The 16,927-nt window shown below is 44.5% G+C and overlaps 72 non-coding genes across 72 annotated transcripts; all 72 read left to right on the forward strand.

Annotated features, from left to right (window-relative positions):
• The first annotated feature begins 1 nt into the window (after nucleotide 1).
• On the forward strand, nucleotides 2-120 carry LOC144399141 (5S ribosomal RNA). The gene has a single exon (XR_013461286.1). It is a non-coding gene; the product is annotated as a 5S ribosomal RNA (ribosomal RNA).
• A 116-nt stretch (nucleotides 121-236) lies between these two features.
• LOC144395992 (5S ribosomal RNA) lies at nucleotides 237-355 on the forward strand. The gene has a single exon (XR_013458138.1). It is a non-coding gene; the product is annotated as a 5S ribosomal RNA (ribosomal RNA).
• Nucleotides 356-471: 116 nt separating this feature from the next.
• LOC144399006 (5S ribosomal RNA) lies at nucleotides 472-590 on the forward strand. The gene has a single exon (XR_013461151.1). It is a non-coding gene; the product is annotated as a 5S ribosomal RNA (ribosomal RNA).
• Nucleotides 591-707: 117 nt separating this feature from the next.
• On the forward strand, nucleotides 708-826 carry LOC144400862 (5S ribosomal RNA). The gene has a single exon (XR_013462797.1). It is a non-coding gene; the product is annotated as a 5S ribosomal RNA (ribosomal RNA).
• Nucleotides 827-943: 117 nt separating this feature from the next.
• LOC144395993 (5S ribosomal RNA) lies at nucleotides 944-1,062 on the forward strand. Its single transcript, XR_013458139.1, has one exon. It is a non-coding gene; the product is annotated as a 5S ribosomal RNA (ribosomal RNA).
• Nucleotides 1,063-1,178: 116 nt separating this feature from the next.
• LOC144399140 (5S ribosomal RNA) lies at nucleotides 1,179-1,297 on the forward strand. The gene has a single exon (XR_013461285.1). It is a non-coding gene; the product is annotated as a 5S ribosomal RNA (ribosomal RNA).
• A 116-nt stretch (nucleotides 1,298-1,413) lies between these two features.
• On the forward strand, nucleotides 1,414-1,532 carry LOC144401581 (5S ribosomal RNA). The gene has a single exon (XR_013463516.1). It is a non-coding gene; the product is annotated as a 5S ribosomal RNA (ribosomal RNA).
• A 116-nt stretch (nucleotides 1,533-1,648) lies between these two features.
• On the forward strand, nucleotides 1,649-1,767 carry LOC144398320 (5S ribosomal RNA). The gene has a single exon (XR_013460467.1). It is a non-coding gene; the product is annotated as a 5S ribosomal RNA (ribosomal RNA).
• Nucleotides 1,768-1,883: 116 nt separating this feature from the next.
• On the forward strand, nucleotides 1,884-2,002 carry LOC144390786 (5S ribosomal RNA). The gene has a single exon (XR_013454615.1). It is a non-coding gene; the product is annotated as a 5S ribosomal RNA (ribosomal RNA).
• A 117-nt stretch (nucleotides 2,003-2,119) lies between these two features.
• Nucleotides 2,120-2,238, forward strand: LOC144399738 (5S ribosomal RNA). Its single transcript, XR_013461884.1, has one exon. It is a non-coding gene; the product is annotated as a 5S ribosomal RNA (ribosomal RNA).
• A 116-nt stretch (nucleotides 2,239-2,354) lies between these two features.
• LOC144390811 (5S ribosomal RNA) lies at nucleotides 2,355-2,473 on the forward strand. The gene has a single exon (XR_013454629.1). It is a non-coding gene; the product is annotated as a 5S ribosomal RNA (ribosomal RNA).
• A 117-nt stretch (nucleotides 2,474-2,590) lies between these two features.
• On the forward strand, nucleotides 2,591-2,709 carry LOC144391401 (5S ribosomal RNA). The gene has a single exon (XR_013455290.1). It is a non-coding gene; the product is annotated as a 5S ribosomal RNA (ribosomal RNA).
• A 116-nt stretch (nucleotides 2,710-2,825) lies between these two features.
• Nucleotides 2,826-2,944, forward strand: LOC144389748 (5S ribosomal RNA). Its single transcript, XR_013453899.1, has one exon. It is a non-coding gene; the product is annotated as a 5S ribosomal RNA (ribosomal RNA).
• A 116-nt stretch (nucleotides 2,945-3,060) lies between these two features.
• On the forward strand, nucleotides 3,061-3,179 carry LOC144401582 (5S ribosomal RNA). Its single transcript, XR_013463517.1, has one exon. It is a non-coding gene; the product is annotated as a 5S ribosomal RNA (ribosomal RNA).
• A 117-nt stretch (nucleotides 3,180-3,296) lies between these two features.
• Nucleotides 3,297-3,415, forward strand: LOC144398829 (5S ribosomal RNA). Its single transcript, XR_013460976.1, has one exon. It is a non-coding gene; the product is annotated as a 5S ribosomal RNA (ribosomal RNA).
• Nucleotides 3,416-3,531: 116 nt separating this feature from the next.
• Nucleotides 3,532-3,650, forward strand: LOC144395994 (5S ribosomal RNA). Its single transcript, XR_013458140.1, has one exon. It is a non-coding gene; the product is annotated as a 5S ribosomal RNA (ribosomal RNA).
• Nucleotides 3,651-3,766: 116 nt separating this feature from the next.
• On the forward strand, nucleotides 3,767-3,885 carry LOC144397164 (5S ribosomal RNA). Its single transcript, XR_013459309.1, has one exon. It is a non-coding gene; the product is annotated as a 5S ribosomal RNA (ribosomal RNA).
• Nucleotides 3,886-4,002: 117 nt separating this feature from the next.
• On the forward strand, nucleotides 4,003-4,121 carry LOC144395995 (5S ribosomal RNA). The gene has a single exon (XR_013458141.1). It is a non-coding gene; the product is annotated as a 5S ribosomal RNA (ribosomal RNA).
• Nucleotides 4,122-4,237: 116 nt separating this feature from the next.
• LOC144390859 (5S ribosomal RNA) lies at nucleotides 4,238-4,356 on the forward strand. The gene has a single exon (XR_013454652.1). It is a non-coding gene; the product is annotated as a 5S ribosomal RNA (ribosomal RNA).
• A 117-nt stretch (nucleotides 4,357-4,473) lies between these two features.
• On the forward strand, nucleotides 4,474-4,592 carry LOC144399300 (5S ribosomal RNA). The gene has a single exon (XR_013461445.1). It is a non-coding gene; the product is annotated as a 5S ribosomal RNA (ribosomal RNA).
• A 116-nt stretch (nucleotides 4,593-4,708) lies between these two features.
• LOC144397165 (5S ribosomal RNA) lies at nucleotides 4,709-4,827 on the forward strand. Its single transcript, XR_013459310.1, has one exon. It is a non-coding gene; the product is annotated as a 5S ribosomal RNA (ribosomal RNA).
• Nucleotides 4,828-4,944: 117 nt separating this feature from the next.
• Nucleotides 4,945-5,063, forward strand: LOC144395996 (5S ribosomal RNA). Its single transcript, XR_013458142.1, has one exon. It is a non-coding gene; the product is annotated as a 5S ribosomal RNA (ribosomal RNA).
• Nucleotides 5,064-5,179: 116 nt separating this feature from the next.
• On the forward strand, nucleotides 5,180-5,298 carry LOC144390885 (5S ribosomal RNA). Its single transcript, XR_013454690.1, has one exon. It is a non-coding gene; the product is annotated as a 5S ribosomal RNA (ribosomal RNA).
• Nucleotides 5,299-5,415: 117 nt separating this feature from the next.
• Nucleotides 5,416-5,534, forward strand: LOC144391409 (5S ribosomal RNA). Its single transcript, XR_013455291.1, has one exon. It is a non-coding gene; the product is annotated as a 5S ribosomal RNA (ribosomal RNA).
• Nucleotides 5,535-5,650: 116 nt separating this feature from the next.
• LOC144395997 (5S ribosomal RNA) lies at nucleotides 5,651-5,769 on the forward strand. Its single transcript, XR_013458143.1, has one exon. It is a non-coding gene; the product is annotated as a 5S ribosomal RNA (ribosomal RNA).
• A 116-nt stretch (nucleotides 5,770-5,885) lies between these two features.
• Nucleotides 5,886-6,004, forward strand: LOC144390917 (5S ribosomal RNA). Its single transcript, XR_013454744.1, has one exon. It is a non-coding gene; the product is annotated as a 5S ribosomal RNA (ribosomal RNA).
• Nucleotides 6,005-6,121: 117 nt separating this feature from the next.
• LOC144391420 (5S ribosomal RNA) lies at nucleotides 6,122-6,240 on the forward strand. The gene has a single exon (XR_013455292.1). It is a non-coding gene; the product is annotated as a 5S ribosomal RNA (ribosomal RNA).
• A 116-nt stretch (nucleotides 6,241-6,356) lies between these two features.
• Nucleotides 6,357-6,475, forward strand: LOC144397484 (5S ribosomal RNA). Its single transcript, XR_013459630.1, has one exon. It is a non-coding gene; the product is annotated as a 5S ribosomal RNA (ribosomal RNA).
• A 116-nt stretch (nucleotides 6,476-6,591) lies between these two features.
• Nucleotides 6,592-6,710, forward strand: LOC144401583 (5S ribosomal RNA). The gene has a single exon (XR_013463518.1). It is a non-coding gene; the product is annotated as a 5S ribosomal RNA (ribosomal RNA).
• Nucleotides 6,711-6,827: 117 nt separating this feature from the next.
• Nucleotides 6,828-6,946, forward strand: LOC144399660 (5S ribosomal RNA). The gene has a single exon (XR_013461806.1). It is a non-coding gene; the product is annotated as a 5S ribosomal RNA (ribosomal RNA).
• Nucleotides 6,947-7,063: 117 nt separating this feature from the next.
• Nucleotides 7,064-7,182, forward strand: LOC144395999 (5S ribosomal RNA). The gene has a single exon (XR_013458145.1). It is a non-coding gene; the product is annotated as a 5S ribosomal RNA (ribosomal RNA).
• Nucleotides 7,183-7,298: 116 nt separating this feature from the next.
• On the forward strand, nucleotides 7,299-7,417 carry LOC144390949 (5S ribosomal RNA). The gene has a single exon (XR_013454787.1). It is a non-coding gene; the product is annotated as a 5S ribosomal RNA (ribosomal RNA).
• A 117-nt stretch (nucleotides 7,418-7,534) lies between these two features.
• LOC144396000 (5S ribosomal RNA) lies at nucleotides 7,535-7,653 on the forward strand. The gene has a single exon (XR_013458146.1). It is a non-coding gene; the product is annotated as a 5S ribosomal RNA (ribosomal RNA).
• Nucleotides 7,654-7,769: 116 nt separating this feature from the next.
• Nucleotides 7,770-7,888, forward strand: LOC144397166 (5S ribosomal RNA). The gene has a single exon (XR_013459311.1). It is a non-coding gene; the product is annotated as a 5S ribosomal RNA (ribosomal RNA).
• Nucleotides 7,889-8,005: 117 nt separating this feature from the next.
• On the forward strand, nucleotides 8,006-8,124 carry LOC144398816 (5S ribosomal RNA). Its single transcript, XR_013460963.1, has one exon. It is a non-coding gene; the product is annotated as a 5S ribosomal RNA (ribosomal RNA).
• Nucleotides 8,125-8,240: 116 nt separating this feature from the next.
• LOC144390974 (5S ribosomal RNA) lies at nucleotides 8,241-8,359 on the forward strand. Its single transcript, XR_013454822.1, has one exon. It is a non-coding gene; the product is annotated as a 5S ribosomal RNA (ribosomal RNA).
• A 117-nt stretch (nucleotides 8,360-8,476) lies between these two features.
• Nucleotides 8,477-8,595, forward strand: LOC144396001 (5S ribosomal RNA). Its single transcript, XR_013458147.1, has one exon. It is a non-coding gene; the product is annotated as a 5S ribosomal RNA (ribosomal RNA).
• Nucleotides 8,596-8,711: 116 nt separating this feature from the next.
• Nucleotides 8,712-8,830, forward strand: LOC144397168 (5S ribosomal RNA). Its single transcript, XR_013459313.1, has one exon. It is a non-coding gene; the product is annotated as a 5S ribosomal RNA (ribosomal RNA).
• Nucleotides 8,831-8,947: 117 nt separating this feature from the next.
• LOC144396002 (5S ribosomal RNA) lies at nucleotides 8,948-9,066 on the forward strand. The gene has a single exon (XR_013458148.1). It is a non-coding gene; the product is annotated as a 5S ribosomal RNA (ribosomal RNA).
• A 116-nt stretch (nucleotides 9,067-9,182) lies between these two features.
• On the forward strand, nucleotides 9,183-9,301 carry LOC144397080 (5S ribosomal RNA). The gene has a single exon (XR_013459225.1). It is a non-coding gene; the product is annotated as a 5S ribosomal RNA (ribosomal RNA).
• A 117-nt stretch (nucleotides 9,302-9,418) lies between these two features.
• On the forward strand, nucleotides 9,419-9,537 carry LOC144391442 (5S ribosomal RNA). Its single transcript, XR_013455294.1, has one exon. It is a non-coding gene; the product is annotated as a 5S ribosomal RNA (ribosomal RNA).
• Nucleotides 9,538-9,653: 116 nt separating this feature from the next.
• LOC144397169 (5S ribosomal RNA) lies at nucleotides 9,654-9,772 on the forward strand. The gene has a single exon (XR_013459314.1). It is a non-coding gene; the product is annotated as a 5S ribosomal RNA (ribosomal RNA).
• A 117-nt stretch (nucleotides 9,773-9,889) lies between these two features.
• LOC144398817 (5S ribosomal RNA) lies at nucleotides 9,890-10,008 on the forward strand. Its single transcript, XR_013460964.1, has one exon. It is a non-coding gene; the product is annotated as a 5S ribosomal RNA (ribosomal RNA).
• A 116-nt stretch (nucleotides 10,009-10,124) lies between these two features.
• Nucleotides 10,125-10,243, forward strand: LOC144391004 (5S ribosomal RNA). Its single transcript, XR_013454863.1, has one exon. It is a non-coding gene; the product is annotated as a 5S ribosomal RNA (ribosomal RNA).
• Nucleotides 10,244-10,360: 117 nt separating this feature from the next.
• LOC144396003 (5S ribosomal RNA) lies at nucleotides 10,361-10,479 on the forward strand. The gene has a single exon (XR_013458149.1). It is a non-coding gene; the product is annotated as a 5S ribosomal RNA (ribosomal RNA).
• A 116-nt stretch (nucleotides 10,480-10,595) lies between these two features.
• On the forward strand, nucleotides 10,596-10,714 carry LOC144397170 (5S ribosomal RNA). The gene has a single exon (XR_013459315.1). It is a non-coding gene; the product is annotated as a 5S ribosomal RNA (ribosomal RNA).
• A 117-nt stretch (nucleotides 10,715-10,831) lies between these two features.
• LOC144396004 (5S ribosomal RNA) lies at nucleotides 10,832-10,950 on the forward strand. Its single transcript, XR_013458150.1, has one exon. It is a non-coding gene; the product is annotated as a 5S ribosomal RNA (ribosomal RNA).
• Nucleotides 10,951-11,066: 116 nt separating this feature from the next.
• LOC144397081 (5S ribosomal RNA) lies at nucleotides 11,067-11,185 on the forward strand. The gene has a single exon (XR_013459226.1). It is a non-coding gene; the product is annotated as a 5S ribosomal RNA (ribosomal RNA).
• A 117-nt stretch (nucleotides 11,186-11,302) lies between these two features.
• Nucleotides 11,303-11,421, forward strand: LOC144391453 (5S ribosomal RNA). The gene has a single exon (XR_013455295.1). It is a non-coding gene; the product is annotated as a 5S ribosomal RNA (ribosomal RNA).
• A 116-nt stretch (nucleotides 11,422-11,537) lies between these two features.
• On the forward strand, nucleotides 11,538-11,656 carry LOC144397171 (5S ribosomal RNA). Its single transcript, XR_013459316.1, has one exon. It is a non-coding gene; the product is annotated as a 5S ribosomal RNA (ribosomal RNA).
• Nucleotides 11,657-11,773: 117 nt separating this feature from the next.
• On the forward strand, nucleotides 11,774-11,892 carry LOC144398818 (5S ribosomal RNA). Its single transcript, XR_013460965.1, has one exon. It is a non-coding gene; the product is annotated as a 5S ribosomal RNA (ribosomal RNA).
• Nucleotides 11,893-12,008: 116 nt separating this feature from the next.
• LOC144391027 (5S ribosomal RNA) lies at nucleotides 12,009-12,127 on the forward strand. The gene has a single exon (XR_013454892.1). It is a non-coding gene; the product is annotated as a 5S ribosomal RNA (ribosomal RNA).
• A 117-nt stretch (nucleotides 12,128-12,244) lies between these two features.
• Nucleotides 12,245-12,363, forward strand: LOC144396005 (5S ribosomal RNA). Its single transcript, XR_013458151.1, has one exon. It is a non-coding gene; the product is annotated as a 5S ribosomal RNA (ribosomal RNA).
• Nucleotides 12,364-12,479: 116 nt separating this feature from the next.
• On the forward strand, nucleotides 12,480-12,598 carry LOC144397172 (5S ribosomal RNA). The gene has a single exon (XR_013459317.1). It is a non-coding gene; the product is annotated as a 5S ribosomal RNA (ribosomal RNA).
• A 117-nt stretch (nucleotides 12,599-12,715) lies between these two features.
• On the forward strand, nucleotides 12,716-12,834 carry LOC144396006 (5S ribosomal RNA). The gene has a single exon (XR_013458152.1). It is a non-coding gene; the product is annotated as a 5S ribosomal RNA (ribosomal RNA).
• Nucleotides 12,835-12,950: 116 nt separating this feature from the next.
• LOC144397082 (5S ribosomal RNA) lies at nucleotides 12,951-13,069 on the forward strand. The gene has a single exon (XR_013459227.1). It is a non-coding gene; the product is annotated as a 5S ribosomal RNA (ribosomal RNA).
• Nucleotides 13,070-13,186: 117 nt separating this feature from the next.
• Nucleotides 13,187-13,305, forward strand: LOC144391464 (5S ribosomal RNA). The gene has a single exon (XR_013455296.1). It is a non-coding gene; the product is annotated as a 5S ribosomal RNA (ribosomal RNA).
• A 116-nt stretch (nucleotides 13,306-13,421) lies between these two features.
• Nucleotides 13,422-13,540, forward strand: LOC144391475 (5S ribosomal RNA). The gene has a single exon (XR_013455297.1). It is a non-coding gene; the product is annotated as a 5S ribosomal RNA (ribosomal RNA).
• Nucleotides 13,541-13,656: 116 nt separating this feature from the next.
• On the forward strand, nucleotides 13,657-13,775 carry LOC144396007 (5S ribosomal RNA). The gene has a single exon (XR_013458153.1). It is a non-coding gene; the product is annotated as a 5S ribosomal RNA (ribosomal RNA).
• A 116-nt stretch (nucleotides 13,776-13,891) lies between these two features.
• Nucleotides 13,892-14,010, forward strand: LOC144391065 (5S ribosomal RNA). Its single transcript, XR_013454934.1, has one exon. It is a non-coding gene; the product is annotated as a 5S ribosomal RNA (ribosomal RNA).
• Nucleotides 14,011-14,127: 117 nt separating this feature from the next.
• On the forward strand, nucleotides 14,128-14,246 carry LOC144391486 (5S ribosomal RNA). Its single transcript, XR_013455298.1, has one exon. It is a non-coding gene; the product is annotated as a 5S ribosomal RNA (ribosomal RNA).
• Nucleotides 14,247-14,362: 116 nt separating this feature from the next.
• LOC144397485 (5S ribosomal RNA) lies at nucleotides 14,363-14,481 on the forward strand. The gene has a single exon (XR_013459631.1). It is a non-coding gene; the product is annotated as a 5S ribosomal RNA (ribosomal RNA).
• Nucleotides 14,482-14,597: 116 nt separating this feature from the next.
• Nucleotides 14,598-14,716, forward strand: LOC144401584 (5S ribosomal RNA). Its single transcript, XR_013463519.1, has one exon. It is a non-coding gene; the product is annotated as a 5S ribosomal RNA (ribosomal RNA).
• Nucleotides 14,717-14,833: 117 nt separating this feature from the next.
• Nucleotides 14,834-14,952, forward strand: LOC144399661 (5S ribosomal RNA). The gene has a single exon (XR_013461807.1). It is a non-coding gene; the product is annotated as a 5S ribosomal RNA (ribosomal RNA).
• A 117-nt stretch (nucleotides 14,953-15,069) lies between these two features.
• On the forward strand, nucleotides 15,070-15,188 carry LOC144396008 (5S ribosomal RNA). Its single transcript, XR_013458154.1, has one exon. It is a non-coding gene; the product is annotated as a 5S ribosomal RNA (ribosomal RNA).
• Nucleotides 15,189-15,304: 116 nt separating this feature from the next.
• LOC144391092 (5S ribosomal RNA) lies at nucleotides 15,305-15,423 on the forward strand. Its single transcript, XR_013454970.1, has one exon. It is a non-coding gene; the product is annotated as a 5S ribosomal RNA (ribosomal RNA).
• A 117-nt stretch (nucleotides 15,424-15,540) lies between these two features.
• LOC144396010 (5S ribosomal RNA) lies at nucleotides 15,541-15,659 on the forward strand. Its single transcript, XR_013458156.1, has one exon. It is a non-coding gene; the product is annotated as a 5S ribosomal RNA (ribosomal RNA).
• Nucleotides 15,660-15,775: 116 nt separating this feature from the next.
• Nucleotides 15,776-15,894, forward strand: LOC144397173 (5S ribosomal RNA). The gene has a single exon (XR_013459318.1). It is a non-coding gene; the product is annotated as a 5S ribosomal RNA (ribosomal RNA).
• Nucleotides 15,895-16,011: 117 nt separating this feature from the next.
• Nucleotides 16,012-16,130, forward strand: LOC144396011 (5S ribosomal RNA). Its single transcript, XR_013458157.1, has one exon. It is a non-coding gene; the product is annotated as a 5S ribosomal RNA (ribosomal RNA).
• Nucleotides 16,131-16,246: 116 nt separating this feature from the next.
• On the forward strand, nucleotides 16,247-16,365 carry LOC144391111 (5S ribosomal RNA). Its single transcript, XR_013454996.1, has one exon. It is a non-coding gene; the product is annotated as a 5S ribosomal RNA (ribosomal RNA).
• Nucleotides 16,366-16,482: 117 nt separating this feature from the next.
• LOC144396012 (5S ribosomal RNA) lies at nucleotides 16,483-16,601 on the forward strand. The gene has a single exon (XR_013458158.1). It is a non-coding gene; the product is annotated as a 5S ribosomal RNA (ribosomal RNA).
• Nucleotides 16,602-16,717: 116 nt separating this feature from the next.
• On the forward strand, nucleotides 16,718-16,836 carry LOC144396013 (5S ribosomal RNA). The gene has a single exon (XR_013458159.1). It is a non-coding gene; the product is annotated as a 5S ribosomal RNA (ribosomal RNA).
• The last annotated feature ends 91 nt before the right edge of the window (nucleotides 16,837-16,927 follow it).

A 16,927-nucleotide genomic window follows, 5' to 3' on the forward strand; every position in this document is an offset into this window, starting at 1 on the left:
TGCTTACGGCCATACCTCTCTGGCTTCGCCTGATCTCGTCTGATCTCAGAATCTAAGCAGAGTAGGGCCTGGTTAGTACTTGGATGGAAGACCGCCTGGGAATCCCAGGTGCTGTAAGCTTTTTTATTTCGATCTGTAAAAGACACAGAGAAGGCCTTAGAAAGTGACTCCATTTCATTGTCAAAACTACAAAACCTTTGACACATTTTAAAAGATTAGGAAGAGGACATACAGTTGCTTACGGCCATACCTCTCTGGCTCCGCCTGATCTCGTCTGATCTCAGAAGCTAAGCAGAGTAGGGCCTGGTTAGTACTTGGATGGAAGACCGCCTGGGAATCCCAGGTGCTGTAAGCTTTTTCATTTCGATCTGTAAAAGACACAGAGAAGGCCTTAGAAAGTGACTCCATTTCATTGTCAAAACTACAAAACCTTTGACACATTTTAAAAGATTAGGAAGAGGACATACAGTTGCTTACGGCCATACCTCTCTGGCTCCGCCTGATCTCGTCAGATCTCAGAAGCTAAGCAGAGTAGGGCCTTGTTAGTACTTGGATGGAAGACCGCCTGGGAATCCCAGGTGCCGTAAGCTTTTTCATTTCTCTCTCTGGAAGAAATCGAGAAGGCATTAGAAAGTGACTCCTTTTTCATTATCTAAACTCCAAAACCTTTGACACATTTTAAAATATTAGGAAGAGGACATACAGTTGCTTACGGCCATACCTCTCTGGCTTCGCCTGATCTCGTCTGATCTCAGAAGCTAAGCAGAGTAGGGCCTGGTTAGTACTTGGATGGAAGACCGCCTGGGAATCCCAGGTGCCGTAAGCTTTTTCATTTCTCTCTCTGGAAGAAATCGAGAAGGCATTAGAAAGTGACTCCTTTTTCATTATCAAAACTCCAAAACCTTTGACACATTTTAAAAGATTAGGAAGAGGACATACAGTTGCTTACGGCCATACCTCTCTGGCTCCGCCTGATCTCGTCTGATCTCAGAAGCTAAGCAGAGTAGGGCCTGGTTAGTACTTGGATGGAAGACCGCCTGGGAATCCCAGGTGCTGTAAGCTTTTTTATTTCGATCTGTAAAAGACACAAAGAAGAACTTAGAAAGTGACTCCATTTCATTGTCAAAACTCCAAAACCTTTGACACATTTTAAAAGATTAGGTAGAGGACATACAGTTGCTTACGGCCATACCTCTCTGGCTCGGCCTGATCTCGTCAGATCTCAGAAGCTAAGCAGAGTAGGGCCTGGTTAGTACTTGGATGGAAGACCGCCTGGGAATCCCAGGTGCTGTAAGCTTTTTCATTTCGATCTGTAAAAGACACAGAGAAGGCCTTAGAAAGTGACTCCATTTAATTGTCAAAACTACAAAACCTTTGACACATTTTAAAAGATTAGGTAGAGGACATACAGTTGCTTACGGCCATACCTCTCTGGCTCCGCCTGATCTCGTCTGATCTCAGAAGCTAAGCAGAGTAGGGCCTGGTTAGTACTTGGATGGAAGACCGCCTGGGAATCCCAGGTGCCGTAAGCTTTTTCATTTCTATCTGTAAAAGACACAGAGAAGGCCTTAGAAAGTGACTCCATTTCATTGTCAAAACTACAAAACCTTTGACACATTTTAAAAGATTAGGTAGAGGACATACAGTTGCTTACGGCCATACCTCTCTGGCTCCGCCTGATCTCGTCTGATCTCAGAAGCTAAGCAGAGTAGGGCCTGGTTAGTACTTGGATGGAAGGCCGCCTGGGAATCCCAGGTGCTGTAAGCTTTTTCATTTCGATCTGTAAAAGACACAGAGAAGGCCTTAGAAAGTGACTCCATTTCATTGTCAAAACTACAAAACCTTTGACACATTTTAAAAGATTAGGAAGAGGACATACAGTTGCTTACGGCCATACCTCTCTGGCTCCGCCTGATCTCGTCAGATCTCAGAAGCTAAGCAGAGTAGGGCCTGGTTAGTACTTGGATGGAAGACCGCCTGGGAATCCCAGGTGCCGTAAGCTTTTTCATTTCTCTCTCTGGAAGAAATCGAGAAGGCATTAGAAAGTGACTCCTTTTTCATTATCAAAACTCCAAAACCTTTGACACATTTTAAAAGATTAGGAAGAGGACATACAGTTGCTTACGGCCATACCTCTCTGGCTCGGCCTGATCTCGTCTGATCTCAGAAGCTAAGCAGAGTAGGGCCTGGTTAGTACTTGGATGGAAGACCGCCTGGGAATCCCAGGTACTGTAAGCTTTTTCATTTCGATCTGTAAAAGACACAGAGAAGGCCTTAGAAAGTGACTCCATTTCATTGTCAAAACTACAAAACCTTTGACACATTTTAAAAGATTAGGAAGAGGACATACAGTTGCTTACGGCCATACCTCTCTGGCTCCGCCTGATCTCGTCAGATCTCAGAAGCTAAGCAGAGTAGGGCCTGGTTAGTACTTGGATGGAAGACCGCCTGGGAATCCCAGGTGCCGTAAGCTTTTTCATTTCTCTCTCTGGAAGAAATCGAGAAGGCATTAGAAAGTGACTCCTTTTTCATTATCTAAACTCCAAAACCTTTGACACATTTTAAAATATTAGGAAGAGGACATACAGTTGCTTACGGCCATACCTCTCTGGCTTCGCCTGATCTCGTCTGATCTCAGAAGCTAAGCAGAGTAGGGCCTGGTTAGTACTTGGATGGAAGACCGCCTGGGAATCCCAGGTGCTGTAAGCTTTTTCATTTCGATCTGTAAAAGACACAGAGAAGGCCTTAGAAAGTGACTCCATTTAATTGTCAAAACTACAAAACCTTTGACACATTTTAAAAGATTAGGTAGAGGACATACAGTTGCTTACGGCCATACCTCTCTGGCTCCGCCTGATCTCGTCAGATCTCAGAAGCTAAGCAGAGTAGGGCCTGGTTAGTACTTGGATGGAAGACCGCCTGGGAATCCCAGGTGCTGTAAGCTTTTTCATTTCGATCTGTAAAAGACACAGAGAGGGCCTTAGAAAGTGACTCCATTTAATTGTCAAAACTACAAAACCTTTGACACATTTTAAAAGATTAGGTAGAGGACATACAGTTGCTTACGGCCATACCTCTCTGGCTCCGCCTGATCTCGTCTGATCTCAGAAGCTAAGCAGAGTAGGGCCTGGTTAGTACTTGGATGGAAGACCGCCTGGGAATCCCAGGTGCCGTAAGCTTTTTCATTTTTTTCTCTGGAAGAAATCGAGAAGGCATTAGAAAGTGACTCCTTTTTCATTATCAAAACTCCAAAACCTTTGACACATTTTAAAAGATTAGGAAGAGGACATACAGTTGCTTACGGCCATACCTCTCTGGCTCCGCCTGATCTCGTCTGATCTCCGAAGCTAAGCAGAGTAGGGCCTGGTTAGTACTTGGATGGAAGACCGCCTGGGAATCCCAGGTGCTGTAAGCTTTTTCATTTCGATCTGTAAAAGACACAGAGAAGGCCTTAGAAAGTGACTCCATTTCATTGTCAAAACTACAAAACCTTTGACACATTTTAAAAGATTAGGAAGAGGACATACAGTTGCTTACGGCCATACCTCTCTGGCTCCGCCTGATCTCGTCTGATCTCAGAAGCTAAGCAGAGTAGGGCCTGGTTAGTACTTGGATGGAAGACCGCCTGGGAATCCCAGGTGCTGTAAGCTTTTTCATTTCGATCTGTAAAAGACACAGAGAAGGCCTTAGAAAGTGACTCCATTTCATTGTCAAAACTACAAAACCTTTGACACATTTTAAAAGATTAGGAAGAGGACATACAGTTGCTTACGGCCATACCTCTCTTGCTCCGCCTGATCTCGTCTGATCTCAGAAGCTAAGCAGAGTAGGGCCTGGTTAGTACTTGGATGGAAGACCGCCTGGGAATCCCAGGTGCCGTAAGCTTTTTCATTTCTCTCTCTGGAAGAAATCGAGAAGGCATTAGAAAGTGACTCCTTTTTCATTATCAAAACTCCAAAACCTTTGACACATTTTAAAAGATTAGGAAGAGGACATACAGTTGCTTACGGCCATACCTCTCTGGCTCCGCCTGATCTCGTCTGATCTCAGAAGCTAAGCAGAGTAGGGCCTGGTTAGTACTTGGATGGAAGACCGCCTGGGAATCCCAGGTGCTGTAAGCTTTTTCATTTCGATCTGTAAAAGACACAGAGAAGGCCTTAGAAAGTGACTCCATTTCATTGTCAAAACTACAAAACCTTTGACACATTTTAAAAGATTAGGAAGAGGACATACGGTTGCTTACGGCCATACCTCTCTGGCTCCGCCTGATCTCGTCAGATCTCAGAAGCTAAGCAGAGTAGGGCCTGGTTAGTACTTGGATGGAAGACCGCCTGGGAATCCCAGGTGCCGTAAGCTTTTTCATTTCTCTCTCTGGAAGAAATCGAGAAGGCATTAGAAAGTGACTCCTTTTTCATTATCAAAACTCCAAAACCTTTGACACATTTTAAAAGATTAGGAAGAGGACATACTGTTGCTTACGGCCATACCTCTCTGGCTCCGCCTGATCTCGTCTGATCTCAGAAGCTAAGCAGAGTAGGGCCTGGTTAGTACTTGGATGGAAGACCGCCTGGGAATCCCAGGTGCTTTAAGCTTTTTCATTTCGATCTGTAAAAGACACAGAGAAGGCCTTAGAAAGTGACTCCATTTCATTGTCAAAACTACAAAACCTTTGACACATTTTAAAAGATTAGGAAGAGGACATACAGTTGCTTACGGCCATACCTCTCTTGCTCCGCCTGATCTCGTCTGATCTCAGAAGCTAAGCAGAGTAGGGCCTGGTTAGTACTTGGATGGAAGACCGCCTGGGAATCCCAGGTGCCGTAAGCTTTTTCATTTCTCTCTCTGGAAGAAATCGAGAAGGCATTAGAAAGTGACTCCTTTTTCATTATCAAAACTCCAAAACCTTTGACACATTTTAAAAGATTAGGAAGAGGACATACAGTTGCTTACGGCCATACCTCTCTGGCTCCGCCTGATCTCGTCTGATCTCAGAAGCTAAGCAGAGTAGGGCCTGGTTAGTACTTGGATGGAAGACCGCCTGGGAATCCCAGGTGCTGTAAGCTTTTTCATTTCGATCTGTAAAAGACACAGAGAAGGCCTTAGAAAGTGACTCCATTTCATTGTCAAAACTACAAAACCTTTGACACATTTTAAAAGATTAGGAAGAGGACATACAGTTGCTTACGGCCATACCTCTCTGGCTCCGCCTGATCTCGTCAGATCTCAGAAGCTAAGCAGAGTAGGGCCTGGTTAGTACTTGGATGGAAGACCGCCTGGGAATCCCAGGTGCCGTAAGCTTTTTCATTTCTCTCTCTGGAAGAAATCGAGAAGGCATTAGAAAGTGACTCCTTTTTCATTATCTAAACTCCAAAACCTTTGACACATTTTAAAATATTGGGAAGAGGACATACAGTTGCTTACGGCCATACCTCTCTGGCTTCGCCTGATCTCGTCTGATCTCAGAAGCTAAGCAGAGTAGGGCCTGGTTAGTACTTGGATGGAAGACCGCCTGGGAATCCCAGGTGCTGTAAGCTTTTTTATTTCGATCTGTAAAAGACACAGAGAAGGCCTTAGAAAGTGACTCCATTTCATTGTCAAAACTACAAAACCTTTGACACATTTTAAAAGATTAGGAAGAGGACATACAGTTGCTTACGGCCATACCTCTCTGGCTCCGCCTGATCTCGTCTGATCTCAGAAGCTAAGCAGAGTAGGGCCTGGTTAGTACTTGGATGGAAGACCGCCTGGGAATCCCAGGTGCTGTAAGCTTTTTCATTTCGATCTGTAAAAGACACAGAGAAGGCCTTAGAAAGTGACTCCATTTCATTGTCAAAACTACAAAACCTTTGACACATTTTAAAAGATTAGGAAGAGGACATACAGTTGCTTACGGCCATACCTCTCTGGCTCCGCCTGATCTCGTCAGATCTCAGAAGCTAAGCAGAGTAGGGCCTGGTTAGTACTTGGATGGAAGACCGCCTGGGAATCCCAGGTGCCGTAAGCTTTTTCATTTCTCTCTCTGGAAGAAATCGAGAAGGCATTAGAAAGTGACTCCTTTTTCATTATCTAAACTCCAAAACCTTTGACACATTTTAAAATATTAGGAAGAGGACATACAGTTGCTTACGGCCATACCTCTCTGGCTTCGCCTGATCTCGTCTGATCTCAGAAGCTAAGCAGAGTAGGGCCTGGTTAGTACTTGGATGGAAGACCGCCTGGGAATCCCAGGTGCTGTAAGCTTTTTCATTTCGATCTGTAAAAGACACAGAGAAGGCCTTAGAAAGTGACTCCATTTAATTGTCAAAACTACAAAACCTTTGACACATTTTAAAAGATTAGGTAGAGGACATACAGTTGCTTACGGCCATACCTCTCTGGCTCCGCCTGATCTCGTCAGATCTCAGAAGCTAAGCAGAGTAGGGCCTGGTTAGTACTTGGATGGAAGACCGCCTAGGAATCCCAGGTGCCGTAAGCTTTTTCATTTCTATCTGTAAAAGACACAGAGAAGGCCTTAGAAAGTGACTCCATTTCATTGTCAAAACTACAAAACCTTTGACACATTTTAAAAGATTAGGTAGAGGACATACAGTTGCTTACGGCCATACCTCTCTGGCTCCGCCTGATCTCGTCTGATCTCAGAAGCTAAGCAGAGTAGGGCCTGGTTAGTACTTGGATGGAAGACCGCCTGGGAATCCCAGGTGCCGTAAGCTTTTTCATTTCTCTCTCTGGAAGAAATCGAGAAGGCATTAGAAAGTGACTCCTTTTTCATTATCAAAACTCCAAAACCTTTGACACATTTTAAAAGATTAGGAAGAGGACATACAGTTGCTTACGGCCATACCTCTCTGGCTCGGCCTGATCTCGTCTGATCTCAGAAGCTAAGCAGAGTAGGGCCTGGTTAGTACTTGGATGGAAGACCGCCTGCGAATCCCAGGTGCTGTAAGCTTTTTCATTTCGATCTGTAAAAGACACAGAGAAGGCCTTAGAAAGTGACTCCTTTTTCATTATCAAAACTCCAAAACCTTTGACACATTTTAAAAGATTAGGTAGAGGACATACAGTTGCTTACGGCCATACCTCTCTGGCTCCGCCTGATCTCGTCTGATCTCAGAAGCTAAGCAGAGTAGGGCCTGGTTAGTACTTGGATGGAAGACCGCCTGGGAATCCCAGGTGCTGTAAGCTTTTTCATTTCGATCTGTAAAAGACACAGAGAAGGCCTTAGAAAGTGACTCCATTTCATTGTCAAAACTACAAAACCTTTGACACATTTTAAAAGATTAGGAAGAGGACATACAGTTGCTTACGGCCATACCTCTCTGGCTCCGCCTGATCTCGTCAGATCTCAGAAGCTAAGCAGAGTAGGGCCTGGTTAGTACTTGGATGGAAGACCGCCTGGGAATCCCAGGTGCCGTAAGCTTTTTCATTTCTCTCTCTGGAAGAAATCGAGAAGGCATTAGAAAGTGACTCCTTTTTCATTATCAAAACTCCAAAACCTTTGACACATTTTAAAAGATTAGGAAGAGGACATACAGTTGCTTACGGCCATACCTCTCTGGCTCCGCCTGATCTCGTCTGATCTCAGAAGCTAAGCAGAGTAGGGCCTGGTTAGTACTTGGATGGAAGACCGCCTGGGAATCCCAGGTGCTGTAAGCTTTTTCATTTCGATCTGTAAAAGACACAGAGAAGGCCTTAGAAAGTGACTCCATTTCATTGTCAAAACTACAAAACCTTTGACACATTTTAAAAGATTAGGAAGAGGACATACAGTTGCTTACGGCCATACCTCTCTTGCTCCGCCTGATCTCGTCTGATCTCAGAAGCTAAGCAGAGTAGGGCCTGGTTAGTACTTGGATGGAAGACCGCCTGGGAATCCCAGGTGCCGTAAGCTTTTTCATTTCTCTCTCTGGAAGAAATCGAGAAGGCATTAGAAAGTGACTCCTTTTTCATTATCAAAACTCCAAAACCTTTGACACATTTTAAAAGATTAGGAAGAGGACATACAGTTCCTTACGGCCATACCTCTCTGGCTCCGCCTGATCTCGTCTGATCTCAGAAGCTAAGCAGAGTAGGGCCTGGTTAGTACTTGGATGGAAGACCGCCTGGGAATCCCAGGTGCTGTAAGCTTTTTCATTTCGATCTGTAAAAGACACAGAGAAGGCCTTAGAAAGTGACTCCATTTCATTGTCAAAACTACAAAACCTTTGACACATTTTAAAAGATTAGGAAGAGGACATACGGTTGCTTACGGCCATACCTCTCTGGCTCCGCCTGATCTCGTCAGATCTCAGAAGCTAAGCAGAGTAGGGCCTGGTTAGTACTTGGATGGAAGACCGCCTGGGAATCCCAGGTGCCGTAAGCTTTTTCATTTCTCTCTCTGGAAGAAATCGAGAAGGCATTAGAAAGTGACTCCTTTTTCATTATCAAAACTCCAAAACCTTTGACACATTTTAAAAGATTAGGAAGAGGACATACAGTTGCTTACGGCCATACCTCTCTGGCTCCGCCTGATCTCGTCTGATCTCAGAAGCTAAGCAGAGTAGGGCCTGGTTAGTACTTGGATGGAAGACCGCCTGGGAATCCCAGGTGCTGTAAGCTTTTTCATTTCGATCTGTAAAAGACACAGAGAAGGCCTTAGAAAGTGACTCCATTTCATTGTCAAAACTACAAAACCTTTGACACATTTTAAAAGATTAGGAAGAGGACATACAGTTGCTTACGGCCATACCTCTCTTGCTCCGCCTGATCTCGTCTGATCTCAGAAGCTAAGCAGAGTAGGGCCTGGTTAGTACTTGGATGGAAGACCGCCTGGGAATCCCAGGTGCCGTAAGCTTTTTCATTTCTCTCTCTGGAAGAAATCGAGAAGGCATTAGAAAGTGACTCCTTTTTCATTATCAAAACTCCAAAACCTTTGACACATTTTAAAAGATTAGGAAGAGGACATACAGTTGCTTACGGCCATACCTCTCTGGCTCCGCCTGATCTCGTCTGATCTCAGAAGCTAAGCAGAGTAGGGCCTGGTTAGTACTTGGATGGAAGACCGCCTGGGAATCCCAGGTGCTGTAAGCTTTTTCATTTCGATCTGTAAAAGACACAGAGAAGGCCTTAGAAAGTGACTCCATTTCATTGTCAAAACTACAAAACCTTTGACACATTTTAAAAGATTAGGAAGAGGACATACAGTTGCTTACGGCCATACCTCTCTTGCTCCGCCTGATCTCGTCAGATCTCAGAAGCTAAGCAGAGTAGGGCCTGGTTAGTACTTGGATGGAAGACCGCCTGGGAATCCCAGGTGCCGTAAGCTTTTTCATTTCTCTCTCTGGAAGAAATCGAGAAGGCATTAGAAAGTGACTCCTTTTTCATTATCTAAACTCCAAAACCTTTGACACATTTTAAAATATTAGGTAGAGGACATTCAGTTGCTTACGGCCATACCTCTCTGGCTTCGCCTGATCTCGTCTGATCTCAGAAGCTAAGCAGAGTAGGGCCTGGTTAGTACTTGGATGGAAGACCGCCTGGGAATCCCAGGTGCTGTAAGCTTTTTCATTTCGATCTGTAAAAGACACAGAGAAGGCCTTAGAAAGTGACTCCATTTCATTGTCAAAACTACAAAACCTTTGACACATTTTAAAAGATTAGGAAGAGGACATACAGTTGCTTACGGCCATACCTCTCTTGCTCCGCCTGATCTCGTCTGATCTCAGAAGCTAAGCAGAGTAGGGCCTGGTTAGTACTTGGATGGAAGACCGCCTGGGAATCCCAGGTGCCGTAAGCTTTTTCATTTCTCTCTCTGGAAGAAATCGAGAAGGCATTAGAAAGTGACTCCTTTTTCATTATCAAAACTCCAAAACCTTTGACACATTTTAAAAGATTAGGAAGAGGACATACAGTTCCTTACGGCCATACCTCTCTGGCTCCGCCTGATCTCGTCTGATCTCAGAAGCTAAGCAGAGTAGGGCCTGGTTAGTACTTGGATGGAAGACCGCCTGGGAATCCCAGGTGCTGTAAGCTTTTTCATTTCGATCTGTAAAAGACACAGAGAAGGCCTTAGAAAGTGACTCCATTTCATTGTCAAAACTACAAAACCTTTGACACATTTTAAAAGATTAGGAAGAGGACATACGGTTGCTTACGGCCATACCTCTCTGGCTCCGCCTGATCTCGTCAGATCTCAGAAGCTAAGCAGAGTAGGGCCTGGTTAGTACTTGGATGGAAGACCGCCTGGGAATCCCAGGTGCCGTAAGCTTTTTCATTTCTCTCTCTGGAAGAAATCGAGAAGGCATTAGAAAGTGACTCCTTTTTCATTATCAAAACTCCAAAACCTTTGACACATTTTAAAAGATTAGGAAGAGGACATACAGTTGCTTACGGCCATACCTCTCTGGCTCCGCCTGATCTCGTCTGATCTCAGAAGCTAAGCAGAGTAGGGCCTGGTTAGTACTTGGATGGAAGACCGCCTGGGAATCCCAGGTGCTGTAAGCTTTTTCATTTCGATCTGTAAAAGACACAGAGAAGGCCTTAGAAAGTGACTCCATTTCATTGTCAAAACTACAAAACCTTTGACACATTTTAAAAGATTAGGAAGAGGACATACAGTTGCTTACGGCCATACCTCTCTTGCTCCGCCTGATCTCGTCTGATCTCAGAAGCTAAGCAGAGTAGGGCCTGGTTAGTACTTGGATGGAAGACCGCCTGGGAATCCCAGGTGCCGTAAGCTTTTTCATTTCTCTCTCTGGAAGAAATCGAGAAGGCATTAGAAAGTGACTCCTTTTTCATTATCAAAACTCCAAAACCTTTGACACATTTTAAAAGATTAGGAAGAGGACATACAGTTGCTTACGGCCATACCTCTCTGGCTCCGCCTGATCTCGTCTGATCTCAGAAGCTAAGCAGAGTAGGGCCTGGTTAGTACTTGGATGGAAGACCGCCTGGGAATCCCAGGTGCTGTAAGCTTTTTCATTTCGATCTGTAAAAGACACAGAGAAGGCCTTAGAAAGTGACTCCATTTCATTGTCAAAACTACAAAACCTTTGACACATTTTAAAAGATTAGGAAGAGGACATACAGTTGCTTACGGCCATACCTCTCTTGCTCCGCCTGATCTCGTCAGATCTCAGAAGCTAAGCAGAGTAGGGCCTGGTTAGTACTTGGATGGAAGACCGCCTGGGAATCCCAGGTGCCGTAAGCTTTTTCATTTCTCTCTCTGGAAGAAATCGAGAAGGCATTAGAAAGTGACTCCTTTTTCATTATCTAAACTCCAAAACCTTTGACACATTTTAAAATATTAGGTAGAGGACATTCAGTTGCTTACGGCCATACCTCTCTGGCTTCGCCTGATCTCGTCTGATCTCAGAAGCTAAGCAGAGTAGGGCCTGGTTAGTACTTGGATGGAAGACCGCCTGGGAATCCCAGGTGCTGTAAGCTTTTTCATTTCGATCTGTAAAAGACACAGAGAAGGCCTTAGAAAGTGACTCCATTTCATTGTCAAAACTACAAAACCTTTGACACATTTTAAAAGATTAGGAAGAGGACATACAGTTGCTTACGGCCATACCTCTCTTGCTCCGCCTGATCTCGTCTGATCTCAGAAGCTAAGCAGAGTAGGGCCTGGTTAGTACTTGGATGGAAGACCGCCTGGGAATCCCAGGTGCCGTAAGCTTTTTCATTTCTCTCTCTGGAAGAAATCGAGAAGGCATTAGAAAGTGACTCCTTTTTCATTATCAAAACTCCAAAACCTTTGACACATTTTAAAAGATTAGGAAGAGGACATACAGTTCCTTACGGCCATACCTCTCTGGCTCCGCCTGATCTCGTCTGATCTCAGAAGCTAAGCAGAGTAGGGCCTGGTTAGTACTTGGATGGAAGACCGCCTGGGAATCCCAGGTGCTGTAAGCTTTTTCATTTCGATCTGTAAAAGACACAGAGAAGGCCTTAGAAAGTGACTCCATTTCATTGTCAAAACTACAAAACCTTTGACACATTTTAAAAGATTAGGAAGAGGACATACGGTTGCTTACGGCCATACCTCTCTGGCTCCGCCTGATCTCGTCAGATCTCAGAAGCTAAGCAGAGTAGGGCCTGGTTAGTACTTGGATGGAAGACCGCCTGGGAATCCCAGGTGCCGTAAGCTTTTTCATTTCTCTCTCTGGAAGAAATCGAGAAGGCATTAGAAAGTGACTCCTTTTTCATTATCAAAACTCCAAAACCTTTGACACATTTTAAAAGATTAGGAAGAGGACATACAGTTGCTTACGGCCATACCTCTCTGGCTCCGCCTGATCTCGTCTGATCTCAGAAGCTAAGCAGAGTAGGGCCTGGTTAGTACTTGGATGGAAGACCGCCTGGGAATCCCAGGTGCTGTAAGCTTTTTCATTTCGATCTGTAAAAGACACAGAGAAGGCCTTAGAAAGTGACTCCATTTCATTGTCAAAACTACAAAACCTTTGACACATTTTAAAAGATTAGGAAGAGGACATACAGTTGCTTACGGCCATACCTCTCTTGCTCCGCCTGATCTCGTCTGATCTCAGAAGCTAAGCAGAGTAGGGCCTGGTTAGTACTTGGATGGAAGACCGCCTGGGAATCCCAGGTGCCGTAAGCTTTTTCATTTCTCTCTCTGGAAGAAATCGAGAAGGCATTAGAAAGTGACTCCTTTTTCATTATCAAAACTCCAAAACCTTTGACACATTTTAAAAGATTAGGAAGAGGACATACAGTTGCTTACGGCCATACCTCTCTGGCTCCGCCTGATCTCGTCTGATCTCAGAAGCTAAGCAGAGTAGGGCCTGGTTAGTACTTGGATGGAAGACCGCCTGGGAATCCCAGGTGCTGTAAGCTTTTTCATTTCGATCTGTAAAAGACACAGAGAAGGCCTTAGAAAGTGACTCCATTTCATTGTCAAAACTACAAAACCTTTGACACATTTTAAAAGATTAGGAAGAGGACATACAGTTGCTTACGGCCATACCTCTCTTGCTCCGCCTGATCTCGTCAGATCTCAGAAGCTAAGCAGAGTAGGGCCTGGTTAGTACTTGGATGGAAGACCGCCTGGGAATCCCAGGTGCCGTAAGCTTTTTCATTTCTCTCTCTGGAAGAAATCGAGAAGGCATTAGAAAGTGACTCCTTTTTCATTATCTAAACTCCAAAACCTTTGACACATTTTAAAATATTAGGTAGAGGACATTCAGTTGCTTACGGCCATACCTCTCTGGCTTCGCCTGATCTCGTCTGATCTCAGAAGCTAAGCAGAGTAGGGCCTGGTTAGTACTTGGATGGAAGACCGCCTGGGAATCCCAGGTGCTGTAAGCTTTTTTATTTCGATCTGTAAAAGACACAGAGAAGGCCTTAGAAAGTGACTCCATTTCATTGTCAAAACTACAAAACCTTTGACACATTTTAAAAGATTAGGAAGAGGACATACAGTTGCTTACGGCCATACCTCTCTGGCTTCGCCTGATCTCGTCTGATCTCAGAAGCTAAGCAGAGTAGGGCCTGGTTAGTACTTGGATGGAAGACCGCCTGGGAATCCCAGGTGCTGTAAGCTTTTTTATTTCGATCTGTAAAAGACACAGAGAAGGCCTTAGAAAGTGACTCCATTTCATTGTCAAAACTACAAAACCTTTGACACATTTTAAAAGATTAGGAAGAGGACATACAGTTGCTTACGGCCATACCTCTCTGGCTCCGCCTGATCTCGTCTGATCTCAGAAGCTAAGCAGAGTAGGGCCTGGTTAGTACTTGGATGGAAGACCGCCTGGGAATCCCAGGTGCTGTAAGCTTTTTCATTTCGATCTGTAAAAGACACAGAGAAGGCCTTAGAAAGTGACTCCATTTCATTGTCAAAACTACAAAACCTTTGACACATTTTAAAAGATTAGGAAGAGGACATACAGTTGCTTACGGCCATACCTCTCTGGCTCCGCCTGATCTCGTCAGATCTCAGAAGCTAAGCAGAGTAGGGCCTGGTTAGTACTTGGATGGAAGACCGCCTGGGAATCCCAGGTGCCGTAAGCTTTTTCATTTCTCTCTCTGGAAGAAATCGAGAAGGCATTAGAAAGTGACTCCTTTTTCATTATCTAAACTCCAAAACCTTTGACACATTTTAAAATATTAGGAAGAGGACATACAGTTGCTTACGGCCATACCTCTCTGGCTTCGCCTGATCTCGTCTGATCTCAGAAGCTAAGCAGAGTAGGGCCTGGTTAGTACTTGGATGGAAGACCGCCTGGGAATCCCAGGTGCTGTAAGCTTTTTCATTTCGATCTGTAAAAGACACAGAGAAGGCCTTAGAAAGTGACTCCATTTAATTGTCAAAACTACAAAACCTTTGACACATTTTAAAAGATTAGGTAGAGGACATACAGTTGCTTACGGCCATACCTCTCTGGCTCCGCCTGATCTCGTCAGATCTCAGAAGCTAAGCAGAGTAGGGCCTGGTTAGTACTTGGATGGAAGACCGCCTAGGAATCCCAGGTGCCGTAAGCTTTTTCATTTCTATCTGTAAAAGACACAGAGAAGGCCTTAGAAAGTGACTCCATTTCATTGTCAAAACTACAAAACCTTTGACACATTTTAAAAGATTAGGTAGAGGACATACAGTTGCTTACGGCCATACCTCTCTGGCTCCGCCTGATCTCGTCTGATCTCAGAAGCTAAGCAGAGTAGGGCCTGGTTAGTACTTGGATGGAAGACCGCCTGGGAATCCCAGGTGCCGTAAGCTTTTTCATTTCTCTCTCTGGAAGAAATCGAGAAGGCATTAGAAAGTGACTCCTTTTTCATTATCAAAACTCCAAAACCTTTGACACATTTTAAAAGATTAGGAAGAGGACATACAGTTGCTTACGGCCATACCTCTCTGGCTCGGCCTGATCTCGTCTGATCTCAGAAGCTAAGCAGAGTAGGGCCTGGTTAGTACTTGGATGGAAGACCGCCTGCGAATCCCAGGTGCTGTAAGCTTTTTCATTTCGATCTGTAAAAGACACAGAGAAGGCCTTAGAAAGTGACTCCTTTTTCATTATCAAAACTCCAAAACCTTTGACACATTTTAAAAGATTAGGTAGAGGACATACAGTTGCTTACGGCCATACCTCTCTGGCTCCGCCTGATCTCGTCTGATCTCAGAAGCTAAGCAGAGTAGGGCCTGGTTAGTACTTGGATGGAAGACCGCCTGGGAATCCCAGGTGCTGTAAGCTTTTTCATTTCGATCTGTAAAAGACACAGAGAAGGCCTTAGAAAGTGACTCCATTTCATTGTCAAAACTACAAAACCTTTGACACATTTTAAAAGATTAGGAAGAGGACATACAGTTGCTTACGGCCATACCTCTCTGGCTCCGCCTGATCTCGTCAGATCTCAGAAGCTAAGCAGAGTAGGGCCTGGTTAGTACTTGGATGGAAGACCGCCTGGGAATCCCAGGTGCCGTAAGCTTTTTCATTTCTCTCTCTGGAAGAAATCGAGAAGGCATTAGAAAGTGACTCCTTTTTCATTATCAAAACTCCAAAACCTTTGACACATTTTAAAAGATTAGGAAGAGGACATACAGTTGCTTACGGCCATACCTCTCTGGCTCCGCCTGATCTCGTCTGATCTCAGAAGCTAAGCAGAGTAGGGCCTGGTTAGTACTTGGATGGAAGACCGCCTGGGAATCCCAGGTGCTGTAAGCTTTTTCATTTCGATCTGTAAAAGACACAGAGAAGGCCTTAGAAAGTGACTCCATTTCATTGTCAAAACTACAAAACCTTTGACACATTTTAAAAGATTAGGAAGAGGACATACAGTTGCTTACGGCCATACCTCTCTTGCTCCGCCTGATCTCGTCTGATCTCAGAAGCTAAGCAGAGTAGGGCCTGGTTAGTACTTGGATGGAAGACCGCCTGGGAATCCCAGGTGCCGTAAGCTTTTTCATTTCTCTCTCTGGAAGAAATCGAGAAGGCATTAGAAAGTGACTCCTTTTTCATTATCAAAACTCCAAAACCTTTGACACATTTTAAAAGATTAGGAAGAGGACATACAGTTGCTTACGGCCATACCTCTCTGGCTCCGCCTGATCTCGTCTGATCTCAGAAGCTAAGCAGAGTAGGGCCTGGTTAGTACTTGGATGGAAGACCGCCTGGGAATCCCAGGTGCTGTAAGCTTTTTCATTTCGATCTGTAAAAGACACAGAGAAGGCCTTAGAAAGTGACTCCATTTCATTGTCAAAACTACAAAACCTTTGACACATTTTAAAAGATTAGGAAGAGGACATACGGTTGCTTACGGCCATACCTCTCTGGCTCCGCCTGATCTCGTCAGATCTCAGAAGCTAAGCAGAGTAGGGCCTGGTTAGTACTTGGATGGAAGACCGCCTGGGAATCCCAGGTGCCGTAAGCTTTTTCATTTCTCTCTCTGGAAGAAATCGAGAAGGCATTAGAAAGTGACTCCTTTTTCATTATCAAAACTCCAAAACCTTTGACACATTTTAAAAGATTAGGAAGAGGACATACAGTTGCTTACGGCCATACCTCTCTGGCTCCGCCTGATCTCGTCTGATCTCAGAAGCTAAGCAGAGTAGGGCCTGGTTAGTACTTGGATGGAAGACCGCCTGGGAATCCCAGGTGCTGTAAGCTTTTTCATTTCGATCTGTAAAAGACACAGAGAAGGCCTTAGAAAGTGACTCCATTTCATTGTCAAAACTACAAAACCTTTGACACATTTTAAAAGATTAGGAAGAGGACATACAGTTGCTTACGGCCATACCTCTCTGGCTCCGCCTGATCTCGTCTGATCTCAGAAGCTAAGCAGAGTAGGGCCTGGTTAGTACTTGGATGGAAGACCGCCTGGGAATCCCAGGTGCTGTAAGCTTTTTCATTTCGATCTGTAAAAGACACAGAGAAGGCCTTAGAAAGTGACTCCATTTCATTGTCAAAACTACAAAACCTTTGACACATTTTAA

This window comes from Gasterosteus aculeatus, chromosome 2 (assembly GCF_964276395.1).
Source record: "Gasterosteus aculeatus chromosome 2, fGasAcu3.hap1.1, whole genome shotgun sequence".
Taxonomy (NCBI): domain Eukaryota; kingdom Metazoa; phylum Chordata; class Actinopteri; order Perciformes; family Gasterosteidae; genus Gasterosteus; species Gasterosteus aculeatus.